A 5925-nucleotide genomic window follows, 5' to 3' on the forward strand; every position below is an offset into this window, starting at 1 on the left:
GGAAAAAAAAGGAAGGAGGGAAGGAAGAGAGAAGGAAGAGAGAAAGAGAAAGTTAGGAAGAAAGGAAGGGAGAGAGGGAAGAAAGGAAAGTCAGGATGACTATCTTGATAAGTGGAGTAAGCCTTAACCTAAAATGTCCAGACTGACTACATGGATAAGATTGGTTTAATAATTGTTGAACTTGCTGCACATTTGGTTTTTACACCTACCTATCAAATGTCTCCTCACTGTCCCACATAAGCAACAATCCGGCCCTTGACACAATAACTTCTCTCAGGCTATCTTTCCTTGTCATGATTTCCCTCCTACCTTGTCTGTCTAGCTATAGTCTTCCTATTCAAGTACTGCTTCCACCGTGAATCCTGGTGCGGGAGCTCTTGAGGAAAATCTTAGAGGCTCTCTCTAACATGGCCCCAGAGGGGCTTCATCCTTGGTTATTTCACCACAATCCCCAGGGGGGCCATATAGCTCTACAGATGAGACCTCCAGAGGTCAACTAGCTGGCTAGAGACCAAACTGGGTATTTAAACTCAACATTTCCACATTTCAATTGTACCAGATTATCACCTCCTAATCAGCCAAATGTAATCCTTTCCTAGCAAGTAGAACACTGGCTTCCATTCTCTAAACAAATCTCTTTAATTGATCTTTCTTGTTATTCATTGACTCTTTCATGTGAATAGATTGTCTTCCCAGTGAGACTGTAAAGCTCTGTGGGCTGAATTCTTGGAGGAACAGTATGGAATCAAGAAAGGAAACAGGGTTAGCCTGCAGAAGATCTGGCTTCTAGTATCAGCTCTGCACAATCGGGCCACAGAACTTCTCAGTTAATTCATTTCTCTAAAAATGAGTTTTCTTATTCCTAAAATAGAGTGAATAATAGCCTTGTCTATTGCTCAGGATTGTTATAAAGACCAGTAAGGTATTGTATTAGCAAATGCTTTGCAGTTCATTAACCTTATACACATTAAGGCAATCTCATATTCCCTTTATGCCCTTATCAGCCTACTTTCATTGAAGGGGCAGATCGTAGCATCCTGGACTTTTGTTCTAGCTTGCAAAGACTGTCCCCACACATTAGCTGGGACAGCCTGTGCTTTCCTTCTGGGCCAGGTCCCAGTGTCCTTGCCCAACAAAACTCTTCACAGTATAAATATGACCTTTAAGACACTATCTGCAAGAAATTTATTTCGTTTTCTAGTCTTTGTCAATGTTTACATTCATTTTAAAAAGGATTGTTTTAATACTTAATACTGTGGGGCATATGATGAAATTGCATCACTGCCATTTATAAGTTTATTCTGAAGAAAATGTAGTTCTCTACCTGCCAACATCTGAAAGCTATAAATAGTGAGAAAAATAGAGAAGCCTTAAAAGTCTATTGAAATGTATTGGATTTGGAGAGTTTCTTGGATGGCCAGAGTGGAAAAATATTTTGCTAAAAAATAGGGAGTGTTGCTCCTACTGGCATTGAGGCAGACGGTTTAGTTAGTATTTACCCAGCCTGTGGCGAGGGAACACTTGGCTGTTTATTTCAGTGGAGGGGATGTTGGGAGACGCTGTTTGTCTAGTCAGAAATGCCCTTTGAGACTGCAAGGCTACCTGTGACCAATTTTCAACTAAATTTATCTTTGGACTTTATGTAAGTAATCCAGCCTTAACCAAATCCATTTGGTCTTCTGTATAACCATGTCACTGAATCCTTACCAAAAATCTCCCTGTTTTGGTCTACAATGATGGCTTCTTCTGATTATTCAGCCAAAGTGATTTTGAGACTTAAATATGAGCTCTGGATAAGTAGACTGAGTTTTACTTAATGTAGGAAATAACTATCATTTATTAAATAAAATAAACTGATAAACAGTCATTTTCAAACATCTCTGCTCCTTGTTCCATGGTAGAATAAATTATACATACTATTGACCATTAATCGTTGTGGCTAGCTTTCTTTCATGAAGCGATTTGTTTTACTTCATTTGTTGTTTGAAAGCAGAGCTAAGGTTTTTAATAACTACTCTCATTGCCAATCTGACACTGACAAGGTGAATAGTTGAAAAATGTGTTATTTTTCAATCTAAAGCATTTCAAGTGTCGTGCTCTTTTGATAAAATTCAATAGTTTAAAGGACAACATGGCTGTAATAAAGTACAAAAGTACATTTCCCAGATTATGATTAAATAGCGATTACAATTTGTTAAGGAGCTTTGTTTATTTCCGTTGGCTTTAATTTTCATGTGTAATCCCATAGGCTTTTTTTGGCCATTATTTCAGGCTGCTCAATTTGAAAGAGAGATCTTGTGAGCCAAGCAAGATACTGATGCTAGGGCTGTATCTCCATAATACTTCATAAATGTTTCACCAATGTAAAAATCGAACACAAAGATTTGTGAAGCAGAGATTTGATTGAGGGATTTCCACAACATTATTTTTACTCCTATTTCCCTGTTTATTTCTACATCCTTATTTCTGTATCATTAACCATTAAACCTTCTCAAAACTCTTGTGAATAGTTATTATGACCCCATTTTATAGATGATAAAGTTGCAGTCAGAGGAAATAAAAGCCTAGAATAGTAAATAGTACCTCCAGGGTTTGCCCCACTTTGAGCTTGACAAATGTGTTAAATCAAAGATAAAGACCTCCATGTTGTCAAGGAATCAGTTCACCCGAGCCTTCATATCCTCCTTAGCTCTGATCCCATATAGCGGCCCCTCTTGAACTGGTTGCTGCAGCAAAATAATTCTAATGTGGGAGCATCCTGACTTAGAGGACTTTGACAGGCTAATGCACGTGTAGGATGGGCTCTGCTTGCGCATGTTCCAGGGAGCTGTGTTTAACTTATACCATTCCAGGGGATCAAGGCATCCTAATTAGGAGCTACTGCCTGGTGAATAATACGCCAGGAAACTATTACTTGGGATTAATCATTGTCAAAGAATTAAGAATTGTATACAAAAGCATAAGTTGTATACTGCAAATAAATGAAATTTGGAGAATCTAAAATTAGAACAGTACCGAGTCATGTGCTTTTACTGTCAATTTGTTTTTCAATTGTCTTTCATAAGTTTCTTACTGAAAGCCTCATACTATATGTTTTAATAGTAAAAAGAGTGATCTTTAAACAGTTAATCTTAAGATTTTTCTAAACACTTATCACTGGAAGTTTTTTTTTTTTAATTATAATCTCTTTAATTATGTTAAAGATAATTAATGATACTATGTTAAAAATAAGTAATGATACTACTCTCCAGGACTTAGCCATCTATTTCTTTGCTTTCCTTGCCCTTCAATGTCAATACTAAATTAAAGCCAAAAATATTACCAAATGCTATTGTTGCCTAAGTCATGGAAATTAAAGAAAAGATGTGAGGAAATGTGCAGAAGGAAAAGAAGAGAAAGCAAGGCTATGAGTACAGAATCACAGTATTGGAAAGTAGCATGACATAATAGGAAGTATAGGGCTTTGGAGCCAAATAGATATAATCTCAAGTCCCAGATTAGAAATTTACAAGACCTAGGTTATTTAGAAAATTAGTTAACCTGTCTGAGCTTCAGTTTCTCCATGGATAAAAACTAATACACTAGCTTTGCGCAGTGGCAGTATCATAGCTAATGAAATGTATTCACAGTATGATTATTGCTAATTGAAAACTTTTCCTCGTACCCTGCCATGATGACTTGAAATATAGTCAGCACTGGCAATTTTTAATAGTCTCTAGGAAGACTGAGGAAAGGAATAAAAACAATACACATCTCATGGAGATACTGAGAGTAATGAACAAGTATCCAGCTTGATAATTGTAGCTTCTAGCCAGGAAAGCAACACTAGACTTCATCTCAACCAATACCCACCCAGGATAGCGATCCTCTCACTAGTACCTCTGTCAGAAAAAAGGCTGCTTATGAATGTGAAGCTTACGGTTTAACAAAATGGTCACTCTTTCTCAGCTATACTTATTAGAAACGTATTCTTAAAAGTAAGCCAAAGTTTATTTCCCTCTAACTTCAAAAGAAGCTTCTTAGAAAGTAGAACAGAGACCTGTGCCACAGGAGTACATATTCTACCTGTTTCTAGAGGCTGTGGTCCATGCCCCAGCTGCTGCTTCACTGGGATTCACAGGTAGCTCAGCCCCTTAGTTTTTCCCAATGTGAAAAGTTCATTGACGATCCCTCCCCTCTCCTGTAAGTGTGGAGCTGATTTGTATAACTCTGTTTTCTACTTTATAATATCAGGTGTATTCAAATGGCACAGTTTGAAAAACATAGAAAAAGGTTAAAATTTTACTTTTACTATTAACATGTTGGTATATGTCCATCTGCTATTTTTCCTCCATGCGTGAATATATATTTTTCATTAAAATGGTATCATGCTACAGACATCATTTTATATCCTTCTTACTCTGTTCAATTAATTAGAAGATAGAGATACTAGAGCTCAGGGGCTCATCACCCTCCAGGATAATGTGACAGAGACTGACTGATAGGGAAATGAATGAATTTAGACACCCGTGCATGATCAAAACTGATTATACAGACCTCTTAATTTGGAAATTCAGTCTTCTGACTATGAATCTTCATTATAATTTGTAATCTTAAGAGTGGGTTTTGGATCTTAGAAGATATTGGGAATTGTTTAGGTGTATCTAATTAAATAGTCATTAATGCCAAAGAGACATAATCCCACATTTATCTATAATATTTACCCCCAAAAATTATAAAAGTTTGTCATATTTGCTACTAAAATCCCAGAGATACTAAGTCTCTATGAAATACCTAGAAATACTTGCCTAATAGCTCCATCTATAAAAGAGAATTAGGTTAGTTTTGTTATCTCTGGGTTTGTCAGTGCACCTGGACTGTTTATTAACAATAAGACAAGGCAATGTGGATAATCAGGCCAAAGAACGCAGCCCAACCACTGGGTGTGACGAGCCCTGGGGAGAGTCTGGCTCTCAGAAGAGGTTCAGAGGGCAGAGGAGGCGTGGTGTCCAAAACATGCAACCTCTCTAATCCTTGTTCCACTCACACAAAGCTACTGAGCACTTAGGGAAAAGGGCTGTGTTAGAATCATCTCTGTGTTCCCATGGCCCTTTTCAAAGACTGGCATATCATAATAATCCCAACTGGGAGTTATTGTGTGCCTTTTCTACTTCCCACTTTGCTCTAGACACTTTACCTATGTACGCTCATTCAACTCTCACAAAATCCCGATGGGATGGGAATTGCTAACCACATTGTAAAGATAAGGATGAAAGCCCATGGAATCAATTAGTTCATGGTCATGTGGTCAGTAAGTATGGAGGAAGGATTTATTCATTCATTTATTCAAACATTTATTGAGCACCTACCATATACCATATGTCTGGGTGGTAGGGCTAGGATTCCAGCTCTCATGAAGTTTACATTCTGGGGGACAAGAAAAGGAAAATAAACAAGGAAACCAAATAAATACGCAAGGTGATTATAGAAATTAGTAAGTGCCAGGAAGACAGAGAAAAAAAAAAAAAACCATGATATTGACAGAGAAGGACTGGCAGAGAAAAAAGAGTTGATTTAGAAAGAGTAGTGAGGAAGTATTCGCCAAGGGGTAAAATTTAAGCTGACACTTGCCTGAAGAGAAAGATCCAGAAATATGTACAAAAGTCCTGAAACAGGACCAAGTTTGGCTTGTTTAAGAACTGTGGTAGGCAGTGGCCACATTATGTTGATATTTGCAGGCCATTATAAGGAGTTGAGATTTTATTCAAAGTGTGATGAAAAACATTTAGAAGTTTTGAAGAGAGAGAGAGATGATCTGATTTACATTTTTTAGAGATAAAAATCTCAGCCAGTTTTACTCTGAAGCCCCATGCTCTTAACCCGAGGGCAATAATGTGTTTCAAAGAGTTGGTGAATAATTAGTGTAGAATAAAGGAGTAACAAAGA

The 5925-nt window shown here is 37.3% G+C and overlaps 1 non-coding gene across 1 annotated transcript; it reads left to right on the forward strand.

The window, feature by feature from the left end:
* Nucleotides 1–3583: 3583 nt before the first annotated feature.
* On the forward strand, nt 3584–3724 carry LOC112482606. The gene has a single exon (XR_003047360.1). It is a non-coding gene; the product is annotated as a U4 spliceosomal RNA (small nuclear RNA).
* The last annotated feature ends 2201 nt before the right edge of the window (nt 3725–5925 follow it).

The sequence above is a fragment of the Pteropus alecto genome, unplaced genomic scaffold, assembly GCF_000325575.1.
Source record: "Pteropus alecto unplaced genomic scaffold, ASM32557v1 scaffold185, whole genome shotgun sequence".
Classification (NCBI taxonomy): Eukaryota; Metazoa; Chordata; class Mammalia; order Chiroptera; family Pteropodidae; genus Pteropus; species Pteropus alecto.